Source organism: Megascapheus bottae, chromosome 9 (assembly GCF_031878675.1).
Source record: "Megascapheus bottae isolate mThoBot1 chromosome 9, mThoBot2.hap1, whole genome shotgun sequence".
NCBI lineage: Eukaryota > Metazoa > Chordata > Mammalia > Rodentia > Geomyidae > Megascapheus > Megascapheus bottae.
The window spans coordinates 2767466-2795221 of NC_143517.1; the positions used below are offsets into that span (position 1 = coordinate 2767466).

The 27756-nt window shown below is 36.2% G+C and overlaps 1 protein-coding gene across 1 annotated transcript in view; it reads left to right on the plus strand.

The window, feature by feature from the left end:
• Positions 1-410: 410 nt before the first annotated feature.
• Sntg1 (syntrophin gamma 1) overlaps positions 411-27756 on the plus strand; it is a 774750-nt gene continuing 747404 nt past the window's right edge. Inside the window, exon 1 of the mRNA XM_090338807.1 lies at positions 411-1161. The gene's annotated coding sequence lies outside the window, so the exon portion shown is untranslated. The remainder of the gene's footprint in view (positions 1162-27756) is intronic.

Here is a 27756-nt window from a genome sequence, read left to right on the forward strand (position 1 = left end):
ACACACACACACACACACACACACACACACACACACGGAGTCTTCTGAAATTATCGTCTTATGTAATTAAATACCCAAGAGCTTTCCAAAGAAGCTCTGGATTTCCCCCAGAGCAGCCACATTCTCCTCTCTCTCTCTCTCTCTCTCTCTCTCTCCTCCCTCCCTCCCTCCCTCCCTCCTCTCTCTCTCTCTCTCTCTTCCTCTCTCTCTCTCTCTCTCTCTCTCTCTCTCTCTCTCTCTCTCTCTCTCTCTCTCTCCCTCTCTCCCTCCTCCCTCCCTCCCTCCCTCTCCAGCTCTCTCGCTTGCTCGCTCTCTCCCTCTCCCTTGCTCCCTGGCTCGCGCGCGTGTGTGCGCGCTCGTGTTCCTGCGTTCTCTTTCATTTTTTACCATTAGCAAACTCGTTCAGGGCCACGGAAAAGTCAGCAGAGGCTCAGGTCGTATTTGTCACCGATTCCAGTCTTGCCAACGTCGCTGCCATCCAGTCGATGTGAGGGGTCTTCCGTGGGGGACGGGCATTACCCCCTTACCAAAGAAAGAAAGCGTCCAGGGAAGAGCAGGGAGGCTGGAGAACGAGGGGGAATCGGTTAGCATCCTCTGAGTGGGAGCCATTAGGGGTCGGGCTGGGGATTCCAGACCCCTGACTTCAGCACCTGAGGGAATGGGCAGCGTCGGACTGGACTGCAGCCTTGAGGACAAAACTGCGCTGGAGCCACTGCTGTCATCGCCACCTCTGCCGTCACCACGGGCAGTTGAGCATCCAGCCCCACGCAGCTGAAAGCCTGTGCCTGCCATTCCCCCCTGCCTTCCGACCCTCTCCACTGATGGACGAAATATCACCCTTCAGCACCCAGCTCTAAAGGAGTACTGGAGTCCTTTTGCTCCTGGTTGAACTCGGAAGCAACTTCAAGAATAATTTTTCTATGGGGAGGCTGCGAGGAATGCAGTCAGAAGAGTGAAGTGGAAGTTTCTTAGAAGCACGGAGAAACCATGGGCTCTGCAGCAGGGACTGAACTCTTCCAAGGCCCCCAGTTCTTGAAATAAAGTGGCATGTACCTTGGTGGGTGACAACTGTTGTGGAAATAGCTTTAGGGGAGCCTGGAGATCTATTCAACCCCTTCCTTTGGAGGAGCTGAGAAGAATTTTATTTTCTCTACTTAGTAGGTAAGTGATGATGCCATTATTTCTCTTCTAAGAAGACTCTGGGACTTTCCCTAAGGGTTGGCAGAATGAACATTAAAAAAAAAATCGGTATGTGCTTTGAGTGTTAAGGAGACGCTAAGTAATTTTGTTTCATTCTTAAATGATTATTCTTAGATCCAACAGAGGCAATATCTTGCTTGAGAAAATAGTCGGATATTTCTCTTCTCTCAAGTCTCCCAGGTGACCACAGAACAAATAAAATACAGTTGGCATACAATATCATTGCAGGCCTTTAGGCAAACACTTTCTTATTGCTTACCCAATAGCCTTGTGGGTCTGTTCATTGTTTCCTTGAAAAGTAACATGAACTTGTATTTTGCATGGAAGTGCTTCTTCATCTTTGGCATGCAGCTCAAAGTGGTTATGCTTATATTACACACTTCGTGAGACTCAAAAAGTTGAAGAAGAGATGGTTTCATCACTCCTCAAATATTGTAAACATTTCTAACTTGTCAAATGATTTAAGGCACACACACACACACACAATGTAGATATGACTGTTTGATCCATTTCTTCATCCAACCCCCCCCCAAGTATAGCTACACCTGTAGAATTTTACCTAAAGAAACATACGCATTTTACTTAGTTTCCTCGCTCCAGTCTGTAAATATCAAGTCTGTTTGGTCAGAGCAGACCCTTCCGAAGGCAGAAGCTGAGGAGTTTATTGTGCTTCTTTAGGAGAGCTGAGTTGCATTTTGATGGCATTCTGATGTATTAGTGCTATTAAATACATTTGTCACTGAATTCCAGGAAGTGGTAGAAGTCAATAGGTTTGTACCAAACCAGCAACTTTAAAATTCTAATTAAACCTGTTTTCTCTTGAGTCTTCTTTCTGGAGTCTTCTTTTGATGCTTTCACAATTACAACCTTTCCAAGTGACCTTGATAAGCATCCTGCTCTAATAATAATTTAAAAAAAGCTTCAGTGAGTAAAAGGGTTCTACAAATTTATAGTCAATGGCTGACATTTTAGAAAGAACTCAGCTTAATTCCAGTGAGCACTGGTGAGAGGGTGGAAGTACAAGGATGGACCTTTTCACTCATGTAAATCCATGTGAAAATATATGCATAACCAACTGCAGGAGTTTAAAGGTTTGTCTATGAATTTATGGGCTACATATAACTGCTAATAAAATGCATTTTAATTGTGTATCCATATTTTCTTTCAAAATTTGAAAGTAAAATCCTATCGCAATTAGGGTGATTATTTGTTGGTGGACTAATGTCTTGTTTTGCTCTGCCTTTAGTGAAGCAATTACAGATTAAGAAAAAAATCATTCTTAAGTGTCACTTAACACACAAACCTGCTTGCTTGGCAGAAAGGGAGCAGAGAAATTTATGTCACTGAGATCCTTAGGGGCTCTTTTGCCCTGGATAGGTCAGAAATGATCATCTGAGGAGCAGAAAGAACTCTCATTGATTTGGAGTCTTACAATATGTTCCTGACACAGTTCCCCAAACAATGATGCAGGAGTGGAATTACTACATGGAAGAATTAATTATGTTTTAGGGGAGTTATAGCATGTTTGCTAGACTATTAGTTTGGTTGTCAGTTAATTAATGTAGATGGACCCCCGTCAATGAAGCATAAAATGAAACCAAGGAATGCATTTTAGAATAATGCCACTGGCTATCCAACCGCAGTTCCTTCTTTGGTGGCTGAGGGGGCAGCCTTTCTCTATGTGTTGATGAAATAACACAAAGTAAAAGTTACCATTGCCTAATCCCTTGAGAGATTGACTCACTGAAATAACTGACTCTAATTCATCATAGCAAACTCAAGGATGTGCATGAAAGCACCTGTCAGTCTCCTGTATCTGGGGAAATGTTAAAGAGAAGTAGTATGCCAAACCACTCAAATACCCACCTCAACATTAGTCTGTAATTGCTTAAGTAAATAAATTATAAACAGAGAAAGGAAGGAAAGGGGCTTAGTAGAATCAGCTTCCATTTGGATTTCAGTTAAATGTGAAAGAAAAATATCAGCTCTTTAGTTGGATGCGTCTGCACCACATTTATTTAAAAAGTCTGCTATTTTGTTAATGAAAAGGGATGTATGTGATCACAGGAGTAGTAGATGCAATAATTAATAATTTACTTTCTCATTACCTTAAAAAAGTTTTGTTGGCTAGCCTAAGTACTGTTACTGGCTATGAATATATTTGGGACTCAATGGGTAAAGGAACATAGAAGTTCATGATCAAGCAAGTATATATAGGACCAGCGAATAATTAAGAGACATCTCTAGAATAGGAACAAATGATATATGGAAGAATAGATTGGGGGGAAGATAGTTGTGACTTGTAATTTTTCATTATTAAAACAATATTGGCTAGCCTTCTTGAAAAACCAACTAAATGGCAATTGAATATCACAGTGTAATTATTGAAAACCATAGATCTATCTGTACTTAGTTACTTAATGTTCTACCAAATTCTATAATTTATCACATGTAAATATAAGCGATTGTTACTGAAATTTACAAAGGCCCATTGGTCATTGTTGCCACTACCTAAAAACTGTAAAATCCATGCAGCTAATCTGTTCACTCATTCTACTTTATCACATAAGGGAAAAGGCCATCAATAAAGAAATAATATCATACATAAAGCAAAGTTGTTTCTTTACTCGTCTCACCTTTTCCCTCAGACTTTTACAGAGTTAGAGAATAGTATTCAAATAGAGAAAGGTCATGTATTTGGTATTTCCTTTTTGGTTTGTCTTAACATAATGAATGATACATGATGTTGAGAGAGAGAAAGAGGGAGAAAAAAAGGGAGAGAAAGAGAGAGAGAACTTGCTGCAATGTAAGACATGTTATACATCGTGACACAGAAAAGGAGACATTTTTTGACTGTGAATACATAAGGATTCTTGAATTTCTAGGTCATTAGATAACATGCCAGATCACTCAATCCATCAAAGCTTAATTTTCTTCCATGAAATGAGGAAACTTTACTGGTGGATACATGTTTACCAGTGGGTCAGATGTTTACATAGATACAACTAAATATGTATGAAATAAATTGTATCTGCTTTGTGAATCCTTGAGAAGTCTAAACATTACTCTTCTGAGAATGCTTTAGAAATTTAAGTGCTGTATTTGTGAGTTAATATAAGTAATTTCCAAAACTTTTTATTCATTCACAGAAAAATTCCATGCTAACTACTACATGGTGTATACACTGTTATACTTAAGGTCTCTTAGTTTAAGGGAATATAATATGTTCTTAATAACTTTGTAATAAGTTTTTATATTTGTTAATGGAATAGATATTTCAGCAGAGGCAGAAACTCATTTAAAAAGACTTACTACTCAAATTGATGACATGTTCTCTCCCTGTTGGTCAAATCTGGGTCAACAGGACCCAAGGTCATATTAATAACTTTTATTTTCACCTTTGAAGATCCATCACTGTACTTGTGTCATAATTCTCTAGTCTGGAAGGAGATTAATATTTAACAATGATTTCACCAAGGAAATTTGGGATTAGGCAGATTTTACAGATCTGAAAACATCCAAAAATTGGTTTTTTCCTGGCTGATAAAGATGGAGTGAAATGTGGACACCATGCTTCTGATCAATGCAATTATCATAGAAATGACACAAAAGCATCAAAAGCATAGTTTTAACTTACTCTAAAACTTAGATTCAGATCAGAGAGCTCCTCTGGAAGTTTTCAGTTAAATGATAATTGTTTGTTTTTATTTGTTTATTTTAAAAGTAGATGCTTTTTTCAATGTACTAACATTTGTTCTACATAGATTTCTGAACTCTCACTGAAATTACTAACTCTCTCTAAAATATATTTTTCTTCCTTGCTATACTTATTTCCAGAATTGTTTTTTGGTTAAATATAGAAGGGATGGCAAAAAATTTAGTTGACTAGTCCGACTCAGTTTTGAGTAATGGTGGATTTGGTTTATTATTTCTTATGGATAAAGGAACAAAAAATAAAGGATGATTCAGGGCGAGGTGGCTCATGCCTGTAATCCTAGCTACTCAGGAGTCTGGATCTGAGAATCAAAGTTCAAAGCCAGCTTGGGCACAAAATGACCTGAATCTCTATCTCCAGTTAGCATCTAGAAATGGAGAAATAAGGCTTGGCTCAAGGGTAGGGTGGTAGCCTTGAGCTGAAGAGCTCAGGGACAGTGCCCAGGCCTAGTTCAGGCCCCATGACCCACAAAAATAAATAAATAAATACTAAATTAATTAATTAATTAAAATAAAGGATATTAGAAAGGAGTAGAAAGTGAGAAAACGTGAACATGGTTTCTTGAATATGAAAAATGTGTCTTTAAATTATCATTGTGACTCACGTTCTTTATATTGTGCATAGAAGATCATCTATGTTTTTACTAATTTGAATTTCAATGTTAGCAAAGCTAAAGTATTGGTGTTCAATTTAAATAACAATGGACATCAGTGGCTTTTGCCTGTATTCTTAGTTCCTCAGGAATCAGATCTGAGGATTTTGATTTGAAGCCAGGTCAAAGTCTGTGAGACTCTTATCTCTAAATAACCACGAGAAGATTAGAATATGAGAAGGTTGGAATTGAGCAAAACAAACAAATAAAGCTCAGGAAGAGGGCCCAAACCCTGATTTCAAGCTTCAGAATTGGCACAAAAATAAGTAAAGCAATATTTTGGTTGACTGATTTTAATGCTTGCTAATAATTACCCCCATCATATCTAACATACATGCTCACACACACATAAGAGTTGTGAAGTAATTACAACTGCTCTTATATTTAGCAACTATATTACTATTTACTCAATGTAGCTGGAGCATTTATTTATTTACTTATTTATTTATACTGGGGATTGAACTGGGGGACATTTGTTTGCTAGACAGATGCTCTGTCACTTGCCATACCCACTGCTTCCTTTTTCTGTGCCACACACCATTCTCCCCAGCTATTGTGCTTCCTTTGTTACTGGGATGATAGGTAGGGAGCACCTCACCCAGCCTTGATGCCCAGGCTGTCATCAAATGTCAATCCTCTTAATTCTCAAATAGACTTGTTTATAGGCTTGAGCCATTGCATGCACCATAGTTTAAACTTTATTTATTTTTTTGCCAGTTGTGGAGCTTGAACTCAAGGCCTGTGCACTGTCCTTGGACTTTTCTCAAGATTAGTGCTCTACCACTGGAGCAACAGCATCACTTCCAGCTTTTTTCTATATATGTAGTATGGGGGAATTGAACCTGAGTCTTTGTGTATGCTAGGCAAGCACTCTACCACTAGGCCAAACTCCCAGCCCAAAGTTTAATTTTTTATAGAAACCAATACTTGGTTCTTTCTTCTTCATCTCTCTCCTCATCGTCATTTCCATCTCTAAATCTTCCCTTTTCTTCCTTCTTCTTCACCCTCATTGTTCCATTTTCTTATCTCCTCTCCGTCTGCATTCCTCCCCCTCTCTCTTTTCAATAGTTGTTTTTCTCTCTTTCAAGTTTCCTTATTCCTTGTAGGCCAGCATCATAGTTTTGTTTTCATTTATTTCTTGTTTGCAATAATTTTAGCAAACAAACGAGGATTTGCCAAGGGAATAGTTCATTATACAGTTGGAGCCTTAAGCAAGGTGATCTCAATTGGGCATAGTGGCAAAACGAAGCAAGAGATATAGACAAGTAGATCACATTCTAGAACAGCAGGGGCATACATGTAACATTCTATTTGAAAACTAAAACTGTTACAAGAGTTACAGACATGATTCAAGTGAAAGAGCTGCTTCTTTGTAAATGCAAGGTTCTGAATTCAATCCCCAATACTGAGTCGGGGGGAAAAGTAAGGGAAGAGTGAGGAAATCCACATTGCTTGAGGGGGTTAGGAGTAACTTGAAGACTCTCATAAAGCAGTTTTTAGTAGAGATAGATAACATTATAGAATGGGAGAAGATTAGCTACTACAATTTATTAACTATTGATCTAATACTCAAAAAAGCAGTATCATTGCTTCTTGAAAATTTTCTTTTCTAAGGAAAAGTATCTTAAAATGAAACATTTATAGTGTGGCCTTTGATGTACCTAATATATCGAAATAACAGAATACCGACATGTAGTAAAAGACCAGACAAGGACAAAAGTACCTCCTCTTGAATGGGTTTTTATTCTATATTGAGTGTGTATTTTCAACTTTTTCAAATAATACTTACAAATGCTGCAATTTAGTCACACTATTTACCCTTTGATTTTCTGGTCTGATTTTAATCTTCAAAGAAATGAATGGAAGCAAATTATTTTAATTGCCAATATGTTACACCACTGCTTATAGATTTCTGTATCACCATGGACCAACATAGGAATTCATATTTAGAATTAAATCAGATGATATTTTAATTATGCTCCAAAGACTTAGCCAGGTGTCCTGGTGCATACTTTCAGCCCCAATACCAGGGATATGGAGGCATTAAGACCTGGAAGCTGAGGCAAGAGGACTGTGGGTTTGAAGCCAGCTTGGTTTATACAATGAGAAATTTTTCAAAAGCCTCTAAAAGCAAAGAAAACAAACTAGACACCAATTTAGCTGCTATTCATTCCTCTAGAAGAGCAAAATTTTCAGGGTTTTTTTTTGTCTATTTCAAATTCCTTTTCACTGATGAAAGAATAAAAATTAACTATTTCCATGTGATCAGTTTAATTTTATCTCCCAAATAAATTTTATTTGTGTTTTCTTTCCCAGATGCTAAGTTTCTGGGAATGCCCTTGAAGCTGCAGTGGAATTTCTCATAGAATGATAATAAATATATCTTGGAAAGTGTATCCCTCTCTCTGGGTTTCCATCCATAGAATGAACCATTCTCTGAGCAATATCATGCCAAAGCATGTGGCACAATGTTTATTTTTTTGTGGTATCTGCGTCAGGGATTCGGGCAGCAGACTAGGATGCCAAGAGTTTCCTTTGGATTTTGAAATAGTGATTTTCTGAAAATTAAGTCAAAATTTTGAGTTAGGGTTATCATATTATTTTGCCCAGTATTTATAAATTATTTGTGGAGGGGAAAAAAAGATGTCTCTGTTCTTAGCTTACCTTATGCATGCTTTATTCTTGGAGTTTGGTACAAAGGGTAGCAAATAAATACAAAAAATGAAAAATCACATACATAAGTCTATATATTAGTGACTTTTACCTTTGGTAACTAAGTAACTAGTAGCTCAGAATTCTCAAGCAACTGAAAGGGCTATTATCTTGACTTTAATCATATACAAAGGGGAGGTTTTTACACCACATGGTCTAGGCTTAAAAGTTATTTTTTAGAAGAAACAATGAATCATGATGGGCCAGGATTAATTCATTTCCAGAATCCAGATGTGAGATGATGAGTACTTGACACAGTGAGGTGAAGGTTAGAAATCAGTCAATTGAAAATGGGATGACTAAGTGCTAGTGATGCCATTAAAGCACAGGATGTGACCGAATATGACAGTATATGTCATGCCTATGCCAGACAAACACAAAAGTGTACTTCAGGAAAGAAAGCTGTGTCCTCAGATGTAGGATATGCCAAAAGGGTAAGGAGAAGGTGTGGCAACTCGCCAATGGAATGTGATAGAAAGGTATACAACCATAGGATCAAATGTCATTTCCAACACAGGGATTCTGTGGCAGCTGTGAAAATGTATTGACTGTGTTAGATAATGAAGGAAAAAGAATTACTTGTGAACATCCATATCCATATTTTATGAGGAAGAAGGGATGGGGAAAAGTCAGAAATAAGTAGTTCAGAAAATGAAAGGAAAAAAGTAACAGGGATACTAGTATCTAACATTTTAACAACAAAATAGGAGTTTGACATTCTTGATCAAAGTGGAAGGAACATGACTTAAGGTAACAATATAATTGCTCCAAAGTAAACCATTGGGTGCCACAGAAAAATGAACTTAATTTCTGAAGACATTAAGATGATCTTTAAATGGCCAGACCATGAAAAAATCAGTTGTTCTCAGAAAGTGCAGAAGGAACAGGAAGTTTTGGTGAAAATGCCACAGGCCTTGTATCTCTTCATTTCCACTTTAGAATGTCTTTTAGAATGTGGTTGTATTTCCTTTCTGAGAACTCGACTCCTTGGTTATATTACATCTGTTCTGTCTGTGTTTCTGGGTACATGGTGTCTGAAATTAGTTCGTTTTATATCATCAACTAACTTAAATAATACTTGGGAGGAGATTAGATTTGTTAAAATTTTGTTTTGGTCTAGTTATTTATATATCCAGGTTATATTATATTATGTTATTTATGTGTTCCAGTTATTTAAATGACTATATATGATGCATATCATATTTATGTGTGTGTGCATCAACATTCAATAATATTCACTTTGATTACTGGAAAATTGACTTTACTAGTAATATGTAATGTAGCATTGGCTCAAAAAGATGCAAGTAATCTCACATAATGGTTTTTCTTACTGTTTCTTCTTCTTATATTCTTGACATTATTAGTCTGCTCTGCCTTTGATGTGTAAAAGTCCCATAATTTTCTGAAAGAAATGTGTGAACCTGAGAAAGGAGCACAAGGGATCTGCACGGCCACCTAAATCTTCTTCGGGCCTTTTATGCTGTATTGAGACTGAGTGACCTAGAAGATCAATAGAGATACTGCCAGTTCCACGGGGACAGCTGGCACTCCCCAGAGAGTTCAATGAAACATAAATTTGCTTTTGTTGGATACTTGAATTCCTTTCTCAAACCACTCAGATTCTCCAAATAATTGCATGGCTTTCTCTTGAAACTGCAGATGTAAATTATCTACTTTCTGGAGGCCAATTAAGTTTTCCAAACCATCAGTATGCCATTTAGCAAATTACCTTTTCAGTGCACTAAAAGGCTCCCCAGTAACCCAAAAAGGAGTTAATGGACCACCGAACAGTGGGGGATTTGTTCCCTCATTGTTGATGGAATCAGACAGTTTAAAACATTAATAAGAGCTTTTGCAAAGAGTGGGTGTGAGACAATAGTTTACAGGTCTAATGGTGAAGGTCAGATTATTTTTCAATCAATATGGAGGAATGCTATAGAGGAGTTAGTAATGAGGTTGCCACCATTCAAAACTGCAGATAAAGCTTCCAGCTATTATCTAAATGGAATTGCTGTGTCTTCTGCCCTCATCATCTGCCTGCTTGTCAACAGGCTACAAGTTAGCAGTCTTGGTCAAAGAATTATCTGGCCTTAGGTTTGCATACAAGAGTTTTTGTGAGCTGGGCACTGTGGCTCACGCTTGTAATCCTAGCTATTCAGGAGGCTGAGATCTTAGGGTCACAGAGCAAAGCCAGTCTCTGTGAGACTCTTATTAACCACTAGAAAGCCAGAAGTGGCACTGTGGCTCAAGGGGTATGGTGGTAGCCTTGAGCTGAAGAGCTCAGGGACAGCACCAAAGCCCAGAGTTCAAGTCCTACCACTGACCAAAAAAAAGGACAGAGTTCTTGTGAGTCAACAACTCTTTTCTGTGTAGTGACCACTAGCAAATTTTGCCCTATCCCTGTCTGTGAAATGGAAGAATTTATTAATCAGCTGAAAAAAATCAATTATTTAAATGTGAATGAATATACCAAGTAACTGATTTTATCCTCTTTCAGTTTTTTTTTAAAGTTTTCTACCATTGTAGACCTTTGATCTGGGATATGTGTAATTTCAACTGGGAATGAGTTTTAAGGTTTTTTAAACTCTGGGTTAATATTTCAATAACCATGAGCACAATATAATTTCTTGGGAAATACTATTCAACTGTGGTAATCACATATATCTTACTTTTTAGAAGGTACAGTGGCATTGCTACATGTAACAGTGACAAAGATGAATGAATGAATTAATGAATGAAACAGAAGAATTATAGATTTTTTAACTTCACATAATTCAAAAGATTTTTTTAAAAAATTAACTGTTTTTTAATATTTTCCTTCTTATATTTATTTGAATCTCTTTTCTTGAGAGGAGAATATAGATCATGTAGGGGTAATCAGAATAATCAATTAAAGGCTCAAAACTATTTACATTAATTTTTACAAGCATAATAAAGCCTTCAATAGGCTATTTTCTCCTACACAGAATGAGCAGAACTGCAAGGGAAATACAGTCTCTTTCCTTCAATGTGAGGTTCCAGAATATTTGCATAAGAGCTACACTGAGGGACTTCAACAGTCAGATTACACATTCTCTGTGAGTTTATCAAGGTTATATTTTAAGAGATTGACTCTTAGGAGCATCATGGTATTTCAGAGAAAATATTTTGACTATTCATTTGAGGCTATAAGCTTTCCTCATCAAAATGGACTTTAGGAATTTCAACATGGGATTTGGAACAAGGACAATATGTGGCAAAAAAAAAAAAGCTTTGGCATCTAATGAATTACTTAGCATTTCTTTTTGTAAAGAATAAAAGCTTGCTGGCTTCCACCAAAGAGTTTGTGAGCTGTATGGCAGTATTTTGAACAAGGAGATCATTTATAAATGCTGTCTTTATCTTTAGGAAATGATAACGAGATGCAGCTGTAGGTTTTAATGGCTTTTAATAAAGTATGTTATAAAGTGAATTAGCAATAAATGTCTAACAGATGATAATCAAGACATTTTAGGACATCATTAAGTCTATATACTCAATTGGTAAAGCACTCTACGCCTTCCTATAAGTAGCTTTGAAATTTTCTACAGTATTTTCAAAAATATTTAAGGCAAATGATTTTTAGTGAATAAGATTATTTCAGGATCCAGATCTGCTTTAAAAACAGTAAGGTTTTAGATAAATATTTTATAAAGAGACTTGAATTTTTTATTATTTTTATTTTTTATTTTTTAAAGTATTTTTTATTGTAATTAATAAAACGGTTACATGATATTTGCCAGATAGAAGGTGCATTAATTCACATACATTGATACCCTTTCACATGTCTTGGTCCCCATTACCCTCCTCCCCACCCCCATCTTGGTTTTCCCCCCTTCCCTATCTAATTTCAAGTAACCAAATACAAATACATCCACTATATCAGATAACAAAGTGAGATACTGTAACAATATGAGACAGCAAAAGAGATGAGAGATAACATAGTACATTAAGGACAACAATTGAATTTTTTAAATTTAAGTATTAGACTTAAAATAAGATTTGTATGCAACAACCAAACATGATATTTCAGCCATTTAAAGTTATTTAGTAGTTATTTATAAAGAAATATGAAGGGACTTTAGAGGAAAATAAACTTTGTTATAAAAATCTTGATTCTTTCTCGTACAATGAGTCATGTTCATAATGCCAGCACTAGAAAAGGAGCAGCAGGAGCATCCAGAGTTCTAAGTTAGCCTGGGCTGTAAAAAGATATCCTGTGAGGGCTGAGAGTTTAGCCTAGTGGTAGAGTGCTTGCCTAGCAGGCATGAAGACCTGGGTTAGATTCCCCAGTATCATATACATAGGAAAAGCTAGAAGTGATGATGTGGTTGAAGTGGAAGACCACTAGCCTGGAGAAAGTTCAAGGACAGTATTCAGGCCCTGAGTTCCAGCCTGAAACTGGCAAGAAAAAAAAATGACCCTAGGTAAGAAAAAATATACACAGGAGAGAGGCAAGACTAGCTATAATATATTTCTCCTCCTCCTCCTCCTCCTCCTCCTCCTCCTCCTCCTCCTCCTCCTCCTCCTCCTCCTCCTCCTCCTCCTCTTCCTCCTTCTTCTTCTTTTCTTAACTTTTTTATATCAGTCCCAGGGCTTGAACTCCTTGGGCTTTCTCAAGGCTAGATAGAGGTCTATCACTTTAGCCATAGCACCAGATCCATTTTTTTTTCCTACGTGAATGCTACCAAGGAATCGAACCCAAGACTTCGTGATGATAGGCTGGCATCCTTACCACTAGGTCAAACTCCTGACCTTCTTTTTTGTTTAAGCACAATTATGTTGTATAGACTCTACAGCTAAGATTGGTCACCACTAATTTTATTCTTCAAGAAATGTATTCACTACCTACACATGTAATTGTAACCACTCTGTACTTGACTCTGACCATTGAATTAAATTAAAAAAATAAAAAGAAATGTAAGAGAAGGTCTGGGTCAAATAAGACAAGATGTTGAAGGAGGTGACCTAGATCAAGATGCATTGTATTAATATATTGCTTTGTTAATGATACCACCTTTGAACAGCTACTTTTAAGTATTATAATATTATAAATTTTAAATTATAATAAAAAATAAAAAGATCAGAATTTCTATTTTTAATGTGATTAATAGAAGGGTTACATTATATTTGACAGATAGAAGGTACATTACTTAACAATCATTCTACCCCTTCTCATGTTTTTGTCCCCATTTCCCTCCTCTTCCCCCTCCCCTCATCTCATTTCCCCCTTCTCTATCCTATGTCAAATAAACAAATAAACATATATACAAATCATCAGATAACATGGTAAGATACAGCAACAATATGAGTTAACCAAAGGACAACAAAAGAGATGAGAAATAATATAGTACAAAGAATTTCTATTTTTAATAATCTTCTATTTCCCTAGATTGTTTAGATTTTATTCTAGATCAACTAGACAATATATGATTTTTGTACATGAGAAGAAACCCAAGTGTCTTTTATAATAGATTATTAACTACTTATACCAGCACCTTCTAAGTAGCAAAACCATTTTTAATGACATATTAAAAAAGTCATATATCATATCATTTCCATATATAACTTGCAATTTACATGTATTCTTATGTGATACTATATTACGGGATTATGTCATATTATAAATTGTGATACTTTCTAAAACAGAAAAAAAGTAGTTTAAACCTAATAAAACAATCTATCATAGTTGAGGTGTCATCATAGGCACGGCTTGACAACTAGTGGTTTTTATCGTGGTTAGTAGATGGCCCTCCAAAAATATGTGCTATTCAGTTTAAGTTTATCATTTCAGTTCATGCCTAAATTTAAATTTTATTAATCATAATATTCTAAAAATAGTAAAAATGAAACAAACAGTAGTTGATATCTCCTGTGTCAGCAAAGCACAGCTTGTGTTCAGTGTGCAATTGAAGCAGCTTAACTAGATTGCTGGCAAACTAGAGCAGACGTAAGGTGAAAGTTTTCCAGTCTAGAGTAGCACATTGCTTATTTCCATCATATTATATATATATATATAATATTTGGACCATCACTGTAAATTTATTTATTAGTTATTTTTGATATTGGGATTTCAGCTCAGGGCCTTCCCCTCTCACTTAAATTTTTTTTTTGTCAGCCATGGATCTTGATCTCTGGGTCTAGGTGCTCTCCCCTCAAGGCTACCGCCTTACCCCTGGGCCTGGGCATTGTCCCTGAGCTCTTCAGTTCATGGCTACCGCCCTACGTCCCTGAGCCACAGCCCCACTTCCCATTTTTTAATCTCTTGACTTTTTCACTCAGTCCACACTTCCACTGGTGGCTTTTACTGCTTAACTGAATGTAAGAATCTTAAGGATTTCACTTCCTAGGTTGACTTTGAATACTAAACCTCATATCTCAGCCTCCTTAGTATCAGGGTTACCAGCACAGGCCCCCAGGGTTTGGTTTCAATATTTTATCTTGAAACAATTTTAGATGTGAAGGAAGTGGAGGAACTTCTTGAAGTTTCTTTCGTTCCCTATACCATGTTATATAATATAATTGCTAGCCTTGGAAACAATCAAGATGTCCTTCAGCAAAGTGAACACAGTAACACCTAAACAAAGTGACCTATTCAATACTAAAATGAAATGGAAACACAAAGCAAACTTATCTATGTTTTACTGAGTGTAAGAAGTCAATCCAACACCTTCAATTAAATTTGAAACTATGGGGATGGTAGAAGGTTAAGTTGTCTAAGGATTCGAGGAGGGATGAAGGAATGTACAAAGCAGATATAACTCTTGAGGCACAAGAACGAAATAATCGGGGCCGAAGTGTGGCCTAGTGCTAGAATGTCTGCCTAGAATGGCCAAAGCTGGGGGTTTGATTCTTTGGTACTACATATACAGAAAAAGCTAGAAGTGGTGCTGTTGCTCAAGTGGTAGAGCACTAGCTAGGTAACAGATAAATAAAAAGTAAACAAAAGGGGCCGGGAGTTTGGCCTAGTGGTAGAGTGCTTGCTAGCATGCACGAAGACCAGGGTTCAATTCCTTGGTACCACATACATAGAAAAAAGCCGGAAGTGGTGCTGAGGCTCAAGTGGTAGAGCTCCAGCCTTGAGAAAGTCCAAGGACAGGGTTCATGCCCTGAGTTGATGCCCAGGACTGGCAAAAAAAATATAAAAAGGTAAACAAAAGACATTAATATTTAAAATTTCTCAACAAATCATGATGTAAAGGATATGGGAAGATGAGACAGAGTGGGGGAGGATACTATTTTGTATGTTGTGCTGTAATGCTGTATTTATGTGTATACAGATTTGTCCAATCCCATAGGCTAGGAGACACTATCATAAGCTGGTTCCACTCTGCAGAAGTCATTAACAGTGATAGGCTGTGATGTCTGGGGAGGTAGGGGGGCACAGCGGGAGAGGGGTATTTGTGAATTCTGTAACTTCTGTTCTATTTTTATATGAATGCAAAACCACACTAATAAATAAAGTTCACTTAACTTTAAAAACATAGCAAATCTTTATATGTGTAAATACTTCTCCACAATTCAACAGCCAAACCATAAATTTTAATGGTTATAATTTTAATGGAAGCAATAATAAAAACTACACATAAGAACTCGTATGCTACAGTATAGCATAATTTTCTAGTCTTAAATATATTTGATTTTATTTTTCAATGCTACCTTTTTTCAGTTTTCAAGGTGTTAATTTAGATGTTATTTCTAATCCATAAATATGGGACAGTGAATATCAGACACAATAAAATTTCACTGCAACACTTAATGCTAGTCTTATTTTAAAAAATTCATACAAACAAACAAGCAAATTCTCATGAGAGGGACTACAAAAGGAATTATAAACATCAGAATGACAGGCTTGATTTAATTAGATTTAAAATATTAATGATTTTAATGTTATGAAAACTATAACTAAGTAGAAATATGTACACATGAAATACATAACTAGCTCACAGATAAATAAAATAATATTCTTAGCTAATCAGTAAAATGACAAAGCTCAAGAAATGATACGTCACAGAGAAAGCTAACAGTCCTTACCCCAGTTAGAATGGCCATTATCAAGAAATCGAATAACAACAGATGCTGGCAGGGATGTGGCCAGGAGGGATCACTACTACACTGTTGATGTGAGTGTAAACTTGATCAACCACTCTGGAAAGCAGTATGGCAGTTCCTCAAAAGACTAAACATAGAGCTCCCCTATGACCCAGCAACTCCACTCTTGAGCATTTACCCAAATGCCCAGGAACAAGCTCATTCTAAACCTACCAGCATAACCATGTTCATTGTAATATTATTTACCATAGCTAAGATATGGAACCAACCTGATGCCCCTCGATAAATGAATGGATCAAGAAGATATGGTATATATACACAATGGAATTCTATGCTGCCATCAGAAAGAAAATGACATGGCCACATTTGTAAAAAATGAGAAGACTTGGAAACAAATCATATGAAATGAAGTAAGCCAATCCCAAAGGAACATATGCTTTATGATTTCCCTGATTTGTAATAACTGGTATGCGTCTAAGATTTCCTAGCTGAGAATCACAATAACTCAAAAGCTCAAACATATTTTAGAGAGGAAAAACATCATAAGAGATATGAAATGTTAATATCAAATATTTAAAATATGTATGTATAAGTAATCACAACGGTAATGTAGAAGAAAAAATACAACTATAATGTAAGAATACAGTTAATAAAAACAAAAGCACATAGTTTAGAAAAATAAAGGAAAGTAGGTTGCGAGGAGGTGGGAGGAGGGAAATGGGGACAAAAACATGAGAAAGGGTATCAATGGGTGAGAAGTAATGTACCTATTACCAGGAGAATGTAACTGTAACCTCTCTATACATTACCCTGACAATAAAAAAGATTGTTACAAAAATTCTGAATTAAAAATATATGCCACCAGCACAATTCCCTTTAAAATTGTACAATTTGTGGGCTGGGAATGTGGCTTAGTGGTTGCCTAGCATGCATAAAATTTTGGGTTCAATTCTTCAGTACCACATAAACAGAAAAAGCCAGAAATGGTGCTGTGACTCAATTGGTAAACTACTAACCTTGAGCAAAAGAAGCTCAGAGACAGTCCCCAGGTTCTGAGTACAAGCCTCAGGACTAGCAAAAAAATTGCATAGTTTTTCCATGACCTCTAATAGAAACTAAATGCCTAATAGCAGTTATTTCTCATCCACTTCTCTCCCCAGCCTTTGGTATAAAAGATAACTTAATATTTTCATTTGTAAATGACGAACTGTGACATCTTGCATGTAGAGTCATAAATCCTTTACTCCCTCATTAATATAAGCTGCCACATTCATTCAAACTGTAGCATAAATGAATATTTCATTCATTTTCACACCTGTGTCTCTATCTACATTGTATGTGTATAGCTAATGTTTTTTACTTTTCTTGTGGTGCTGAGGATGAAATCCAGTGCCTTGAATATTGGTATGTAGCAAGAACATTAGCACTATGCAACATCTCTAGTCAGAAGTATATATGGGCCATGTGAACAAAGAGATTCATATTTTGAGGAACTGGAAATTTATTTTCAAAAGTAATAGCATTATTTTATATTCCAAACCATACATTTTTCACATCCTTATTGATTGTGCAATTGTCTACATATTTTTGCACAGATAACCTGGCAGGAACCAACTGTCATCTGAATGTGATTTTGATTTGTATCTACCTATTGACTAATAATATTAAGAACTTTTCTGTGTTTATTGGTAAAAGATTTTCCATGGAAAGTTGCTTATTCAGACCTTTGCTCATTTTTAAGTGGGTGGTTAGTCTTTTTGGTATGATTTCTTCTTAGACTCTATGTATGACACCTCTACTAGCTACATAATTTGCAAGCATTTTCTCCAATCATATACAATTTTATTTCAATTTTAATTTTCTGGAGCACAAAAGAGTTTAATTTTGAAATGAGACTATTTTATATCTTTTTACTGTCATGTGCAATTTTGATGTCACACCTAGCACTACTGCCTAGCACCAGATCTCATGTTCTACCTGAAATTTCTTTTCTTTAAAAAAATTATTTTCTTCTTAGGGTGATAATACAAAGCAATTATCATTATATACATAAGACAGTGAGTACATTTCTTATCAAACATTGTTACCCCTTTGTACATTTTTCTCCCACTTTCTTTCCCCCAGAACCCCATGATGTAAATTTTATTTCCAAGCTATTGCATATATATTTTGAGTAAGTCTTTGTGTAGGCTATGTTAAAGGGGCTAAGCTCATATATCTGAATTTCTAGATTTCCTTCTTCCTTCCTTCTTTTCTTCCCCCTGCTTTCTTTGGAACGTGCATTTGCTTCAGCCCAGCATCATTCTATATACTTCATGTGACTCAGTAAGTTCATAATAGAAATCAATTATGCTGGCACATACAGAAATGGAAGCTGCTATGTCTGCGATCACTGTGCTGAAGTATCTTACCTAGTGAAGGGTTCAAGTTGCTGTCAAGCATATTAACCTGTATTTGACTTTTTCTTCTGTCTTCCAGGTACACTTTATTCAAACCCAAATGGTTTTCCTGGTTGTGTATACTTTTCTTTAAACAAACATCCTTCCTGGTCATATATTACATACTATAGCATACCATGCCATACCTTTCTCTCTGCACCTCTCTCTCCTTCTCTCTCTCTCTCTCTCTCTCTCTCTCTCTCTCTCTCTCTCTCTCTCTCTCTCTCTCTCTCTCTCTCTCTCTCTCTCTCCCCTCTTTGCCTCTATCATCCCCCTTCCTTCCTTCTTTCCTTCCATTCTTTTTTTATATTTTCCTTCTTTATCTCTTTCTTTTTCATCTATCATGTCTCTTATACTTGTTCTTTCTACCATCTATCTCTCTATTTTACATTCCTTGTTGTGCTGTCATATAAACCTTTGAGGAAAAAAATCAGTGAGTGATATTTGTACATTGATATATTCTTTAAGGTTTCAGCCATGTAGTGTTTGAATATTAATCATATAGACAAAATTGCTGAAGTGGAGAGGTAAAGATTAAGCAAAGACTGGAGAGACTATAGGGAAAATTTATTCAGTGGAAAACATACACCTAAGGATAATGCTTGCTCTGTAAAATGAAATCAGTAAAAATTAAATACCATATCTGTCACTACTGTAATCATATCAAAAGCACTTCATATCATAGCATATCATACCATAATCATATCAAAAACACTTCATCAAAGGCACAGGTGCAGGTAGAAGAGCAACAGCGTCATGTGCGTATGAGAAGAGAGCATGCATCTTGAACAGTAAATGAAAGTTATTTGATGTCTAATGTTCATAACTACCGCTTTACATGTTGAATAGCAATCCCTTTTTACAACTAAAGATAACAGAAATGTATTTAAAAATATAACTTTACTATGAAGCCTTTCAGTCAAATTTCTTAAGCAGGCTTTATACATACATCCAGGAAGGATGCATGTATACGTACATACATGGATCTGAATGTCCTATAAGGCAAGGGTACAAATAAGTAAATATTTTTCTCTTTAAATTTTGAGAGAGAAAACTCTTGAATAAATTGAAAAAGAAATTTTTCTCTGTAAGAAAGTATAAGAGATGATGCCAGTACTTATTTAGTGATCATGATTTTAAGCTGCCTGGGATCATAAAGACTGAAGAAGATATGAATATATGTTTAGATCATTGACTAAAAAAAAGCGACCAGTTGTTTGATCGAAGCTTTTAAGAGGATAGATTCCAGATTCATCAGACTTTCTAATTCTTAGTCATATTGAAAGAACGGGTAAACAGCTAAGCATTTCATGTGTCAGTGTGTTAGAGCCTCAGTCAATGTTCTGGTGCAATGACTTGAGAAAGAAATGCTTGGAGGGCATCTTATTCTGGCAGGTACTTGGAAGCATGGTGGGATCCTCTGAAGCCATATTCCCTTTTGGTATTAAGCACAGACCCACAACAATGACGAAGATGGGTTAAGAGCGATTTTACATATGGGAAACACTGGTTTACGGAAAAACAGAGGTTTTATGAGGAGGAACATTGAAACAAAAGACGGTGCAGTAGAGTAGCTCCAACCAAATGCATGTTGGCTTTCCTCTTTCAGCTTTGCTAACACAGCAAATGGAACTAAACCCAGGTTTTCAGGACATTGATTGATGCATTGCTTAGCCTTGGCTTCCCTTCTGGGCTCTTGGCACAATTCTTGGTCCTTTGCCTGCAGCTTTGGCCCAGGATTGTTAGGCAGAGTTCCCTAAACCTTGGAAACTATGGCCCCAACACTGCAGTGCACCAGAAAGCCTGGCTACTGTGCGAATCTAGCCTTTCAAATTCTTACTGTCATTTCATCTCTTTCCACTTATCCCATCAAACCATGAGGTGTCTATTCTACTTTTATATGCCTTGCTACAATATGCATGATCTTTCAACTGAATGCAGATATTAGTGGAGTTGACATTTGCAATATGGAACTGGATGACTAAGGAAAAGGGGTCCAATGAAAACAATTGATGTTTAAACTACACAATATGTATTAATGAGAAAAAAATAATACTAATTAGAATGTATTACATAGACTTATTAACCATGGTTGAGTCTCTAAAATGCAAGGGGTTTGTAATCATTGCAAATTAATATAGATAATCTAAAAGTCTGAACAAGAATAAGGCTCATTGTGTCAGTTAAAAGAATGTCTTTTTAAATTATTTATCTTTTTATTGTAATTAATAGGAGGGTTACATTTATATTTACCAGATAGAAGGTGCATTATTTCACTTATGCCCCTTCTCATGTTTTGTCCCCATGTCCCTCCCCCAGAAAGAATATTGTTAAAAATAAAACTAAAAGTTGATTTTGATCAAGTTGTATTTCCTTTATTTTGTACATGTGGCTTTTCCATTAATCTACCTTGATAACTCAGAGAGGTGAAATATCAAAGCTCCTTTTGTTACAGTTTTCTTATTTATTTCTATGACTTGATTTTACAGTAAATTTAATAGTTTTATAGAATTATGGCTAAGTGTAATGGCCCATGACTGCAATACTAGCACCTAGGAGCCTGAAGCAAGAGGATCATGAGTTTAAAGCCAGCCTATGCTAGAGAGAGGTGCTTTCTCAGTGATAACAAGGTGATCTTCACCAAAAGCAATCAATAGGAGTTTGCAAAAGTGTCTCAATGAACAGAAAATGTCAATAAGAAGGTCCTTGATACATGTCAATACTCTTGACTTTGAACTTCTAGCTTGTAAAAATGTGAGGAAGTCACATTCTTTTTCTTATAAAATATTTAATCTGAGAAATTCTGTAAATGCACCACAAAAATGCAAGAAGACAATTCCATGGTCGCCAATCTTCTCCAACACTTGGCTTCCTATCAAGTCTGCTCAAAGTTAGACAATGTGTTTCATAGAAGATGTCGATATGCATGCTAAATATTTTTGTAATCATAAATATTGATTGAGGACTTAGCATGCTAATTATGGACTAACAATAGAGATGTAAGACAATCATAAACAGCCTCATGATACTTAGTCTAATGGTAGAGAGATATTAAATATGTAACTGTACAAATGAAACTTTAACATCTGTTGCACCGATATGAAAAAAAAAGTGGGGGATGCTTCCCTGTGTATATCTTAATTGAGGGATCAACTGACTGCCCCGAGGAAATGATATGTGAGTATAGTACATTAGTGTGGATAAAATGAAAAGTTATTAAGCATTCTTTTTTTTCCTTTCTTTTCTTTTTGCTTCCTGCACTGGGCTTGATCTGATGGCCTGGGAGCTGACCCTGAAATGAGCTGATAGGCTGTGACTCTACCAGTGAGTGGTAGGCTAACTCTTAACACTTGAACAACCATTCCACTTCTAGAGTATTAGTGGATAAGTGTCACACAAACTTTCCTTCCTGGTCTGGCTTTGAACCACAACTCTCATCTCTCAGCCTCCTGAGTGGTAGGATTATAGGTGTGAGCCACAGGCATCTGGTGTGATCAGTTCATTAATGCCTTGTAGGAACTTCCCTGGCCACATAGTCAAGAACATGGAATAGATTAGACCGATATGTAGAATGACTTCCATTAGGTGTGCAGGTTTTACAACCATGATTTCAAGACAAACTCTTCAACTTCAAATTGCTTTGCATTCACTCTCTGACAAACCCAAATGAAAATGCAACTTTCTTTTTTCCTAAAGTTCTTCCTCTGACCTTCTATCATTTTCCACCCAAGAGAATGAACACGCTCATTTCAGAATACGCATCCATGTTTCTCATTGTGATATGCCTTTATCACCCCTGGAGGCCCAGTGATTTTCTCCTCTGATAATCACCCCTCTTCCTAGAGCAACCTCCTTTATTGCTTGTTATTGGAACTATAAAGTTGTGAAGTGGTTACTTCATTTGTATTTGACATCTTTAAGAGGCTGAGGCCAGTTCTTGCCGTAATTCTTTTTATACTGAAATGTATTCCATGTATTTAAATAAAATACGAATGAACAAGTGAATGATCAGGCAGACATATATATAGCTATGGAAGCTTTTGCCCCTTTTAAAAAATCTGTAAGTACTCCACTGAGATTCTGAACTAGCTCTTTGGACTCTAGATTCTGCCTCACCTCCTGGTATGGCAAGTGTGGTGAGCTTTCTTAGATGGAAGCCTGTGTCCAACTTCACGAGCAGTGTCCAAAGACTTGGAAAGTCTCTGAGGGGAAGGTGGAAAACTTTGTGAAAAAGTTTAATTGGTCATTCCAATCGCTCTTGATGTGCCTAATATTATGTAATCTTTTTTCCATAGATAAATCATCATTTGTTTCACCTTTTTGTATGTATTTGTTTGGATTTGGGGAAAGAATTTTACTCATCTACTTACAAGTACAATGCTAAGATAAAAGAGAAATATTTAAACATGCAAGTCATATGCTTATGATTAATCATCGAGGGAACTTAAATCTAGTGATGTATCTGAGAATGTGTACAAATAATTATAGATATATACAGACAAAAAAGGCACAAAGGGGATATACATTCTAAATAGGCTATGCCATATACATTTTGTAAACTGGAACACTTTTCGCACAGAAGAAAGCAGGCCCAGCCAGAGGAAACAGGCCAACAAAATCGTTTGGTTCGTGCTCATGATAGAATATAGAATATAATGCTTCTTATTGGCCCATCTGCCTTTACTGATAATTTTGTATGGCTTTCAAATGATATGTTATATATATCCAAATGGCATTTGGCATGCATGCCACACACACACACACACACACACACACATACACACACACACACACACACACACACCTATTCTGCTTCCCTAACATGCATATCACCTAGTGAGCAGGTCTCTAAAGAGATGCCTGTTTGCTGTGTATCCTGAGTCTGTCCTGTTTGGAGGAAAGAAAAACAAGGGAAATAACTACAGCTTTCACTACCTTGTCATTTTCCAGTTTCCAAAGCTGTTTTTTTTCCTTTTCACTCACAATCTATTTCTTTTCTTTACAGAATAACTTTACTTTTTTTTAAAAAAGAGACTTATATGGAAATAAGAATTTCAAAAAGTAGCACCAAGAATTTCCATACCTGGATGCCAAGTTTTCACCGTAACGCCTCATACTATTAAGATAGATTTGTTACAGGGAGTATTTGGACACCAAATGCATTGTTTTTCCTTTAAGTTGTAATTTACTCTGGTTTCCTTAGTTTTTAGCTGCTATTTTTCTGTTCCTGGATCTCATCTAGGCTATCACATTGCATTATTTGCTATGTCTTTTTAAAGTCCTCTTAACTGTGTCACTTTTTTGAGCTTACTTGTTTGTGTTGAGTTTTGACAGTTTTGAGGCTCACTGGTCAGATAATCTGTAAGCTCTAGCTCAGCTGGCTGATGAGTGTCTCTTGATTAGACTGGAATCTGAGGTTTGTGAAGGAAAGTCAGAGAAGCAAAGTACCATTTCTTTTTTTTGTCATGTTTTTTTTCATATATTTTTTATTGTAATTAATAGAAGGGTTACATGATATTTGCCAGATAGATGGTGCATTAGTTCCCATACATTGATACCCTTTCACATGTCTTGGTCCCCATTTCCCTCCCCCCACCCCCACCCCTCATCTTGTTTTCCCCTCTTCCCTATCCAATTTCAAATAACCAAATATGCATATATCCAATATATCAGGTAACAAAGTGAGATACTGTAACAATATGAGATTGCTCTATTGCAAATCTCTGCTAGGAGAGCCCAAGGTTTCTACTGATTATGACAAATGAGGGAAACCAATGAGCCTAAGTTCCTTTGAGTCTGGCTTACTTCACTTAATATGATCTTTTCTAAGTCTTTCCATTTCCTAACAAATAGGCACTGTCATTCTTTCTGACAGCAGCATAGAATTCCATTGTGTACAAATACCACATCTTGTTGATCCACTCATCAACTGAGGGACATCTAGGTTGGTTCCATATCTTTGCTATGGTAAATAGTGATGCAATGTACATTGTTGTGCTGGTGGCTTTAGTATGTCCTTGTTTCTGGATGACTGGGTAAATGCCAAGTAGTGGAATTGCTGGGTCATAGGGGAGCTGTATGTTTAGTCTTTTGAGGAACTGCCATACTGCTTTCCATAGTGGTTGAACGAGTTTACTATCAGTGTGACTTTGTGTAGCTATTAGCCTTGGCCATTTGGGGTGCTAGTGTGTGGCTCAAGTGAGATCATCCACACTAAGTAAAAAAGGTAAGGACCATTGCTCAAGCTCTCAGTTCAAGCCCTAGTACAAAAAGAAACTTTAGATTTTTGGCTTAGGGACTTGGCCAATAAAAATTTCTTGTGGAATATATTTTATTTTTATATATTATAATGTTATATTAAATAACATTGAGAGTAGAACATCTTTTCTGCAATATTTAAGATATAGAAAATATTTATGGAGGCTAGGAGTTACAGAAAAATAACTTAGGATGAAAACAATGAGAATGTTAATCTGTCTGTTCCCCTCCCTTCCTCTCCTTTCTCACTTGAGCCATACCCCTACTTGTAGATAAGAGTACCTTAGACCTTTCTTCCCCTGGGCTGGTTTCAACCTCTATACTCTAATTAGTATCTACAGAATCGAGATAATTACTCCTTTGCCACTAGCTTAAACACTTCTTATCAAAAAGTTTGAGAAACTTTCCTTTATTTCCCATTGGCTACTCTTGTCTGATTTGCAGAACTGTAACCCTTGCCCCTCGGACCCAATAATCCATGTTTTCAAAATTTCATTCTGAGACCTGCATAAATATAATACTCATTTGGATGGAAATAATCCATGTCCTTCCAAATTAATTTTCAGTTCCTATTCAATCAAAATAGATCGTTGGTTTGATAAAACCAGCTCTTACGTCTCTTAATTTATTTCATTTGAATACTATTTTCATTATCATTTTAGGTTAATAAATATATTTGAGTGACCACTTAAATTTTAAGTGCTTCTCTTATATTATCAGATTAATTTGGCTCATGCACTTATTACTTCTAGAAATATTTACAAATTATAGTAGGAAAAGTGAATTTTATGATGATTCTAAATCAAATAAAGTGGTTATAATATCACTGTAGAATTATGGAATTTTATATGCTTATGTTACCATTTGTGAATGCCCATAGTAATTTAGGAATGATCTTTCTGAACGCTCTCTTCCACCTGATTTCACAGTTACCCAGTTCATGCTTTTTTTTTTTTCCAGTCCTGGGGACTGAACTCAGGGCCTGAGCATTGTCTTTGGGCTTTCTCAAGTCTGGAACTTCACCACTTGAGCCACAGCACCACTTCTGGCTGTATGTGTTACAAAGGAACTGAACCTAGGTCTTTGTGCATGCCAGGCAAGCACTCTACTACTAGCCAGACTTCTGGACCAAGATTTACCCAGTTCTTATTTTGTGTACTTCCTGATTTAGTCTGATGTTATCCAGGTACCAATTCTTTGAAGGGCCTTAACTTTGACTTAGTTCACAACTATTTCATTAAAATCAAGAATATCTTTGAGGATGGCTTGACAGTATAGCAGATTCATTTTTCATAAAGTTCTCTGTAGGTAGTAAAACAAAAATCTATATGAAGTATGAATGGAATGTATTATAACTTTAGAGATCAACAGATGCTGATTGAATTACGAAGAAATATTTAAAGGAAAGATATTTGTGTTAAAATTATAATATGTATACTTAATTTATAAATCTGAATATTGGGTTCTGTTTGCTAATATCTTTGTTATAAAATTTATCCATTACAGTCTTAATCTCTGTTATTTGTTTATGTAATATGCCAAGCATTTTAAATAAATATTTAATAATGTAATAATTTTAGATTAAGTATCCTAGTGATAATTTATCCTTTTCTTCAATCATTAGATAGGATATTAAAGTGTTAAAAGTTTGCTAAATTAAGGTTGGTAGTCAAAGACACACATGTACACATACACACACACACTCAGATGAATACATAATTTGCCATTACAAGCTTTTCCTTACTGTGTGGAAGACTTTGGGGTGATATCTCTGGGAGATTGAAATAGTGTATCTGACCTTGTCTGGTACATCTGTACAAAGAGATATATTTTAAATGTAAAGGTAATCTTTTCTAATAGTAAGTTTCTGCAAATGGTAAGGAATCCCATGCATGCTTTAATTTAATGCTTAGTTTTTGTGATGGTCAATTCTTGTTCCTCTAGTAATGGATTATGAAGGCAGCAGCTTGTCACAAGCTTACACAAATCATATCTGAATAATCCATACCACACAGGGTTATGACACAGAAAGTTTCAGAAATTTCACACATGTGCCTTCCAGGGAAGGAAGACTGAATGGACAGAGTAGTTATGGGCTTTTGTTTGCATAGTAGATGACCACAGTATGACAGGCAAACCAAAGTACACAGGTGACTCCAAGGTCTTGGTTTATTCATTAGCTAATGACCCACTTGTCAAAGCATGTCACATAGCCATCTCAGCTGGAAGGGCAGAAGGATGGGCATCCTGCCTACAGAAAGTCTCTTATTTTTCTCTAAAATTTCATCTCTGCATAAAAACTATTGCAAGCACTCTCTTCTTTCCTGCACATAAACTGGCACTCAGAAGAATTAAACAACTTGCTCTCGGTCACACTAATTACAAAAACCAAGAGGCAGACTTAGATCCAATTGAGTACAAAGATCTTACTCATTAGTCTCTGCCTAGCCACTTCTCATCTTTCAAATTTATTTGCTCATGCTATTTATCATACAGTCTATTTCTTTATTGTTAATCTTTATTATCAATTACCTGTCTTTTAATTTATTTATCTTTTGGCTTGCAATATTGTTTGAACTCAGGCGCCACATATTGACTCAGTAAAATAGCTCACCACTCTACCCCTTGAGCCACTTTTCCAGCTTGACTATTTGATGGTTAATTTGGAGGTGAAATCTTGCAGACTTTTCTGCTCAAGCTGGCTTCAAACA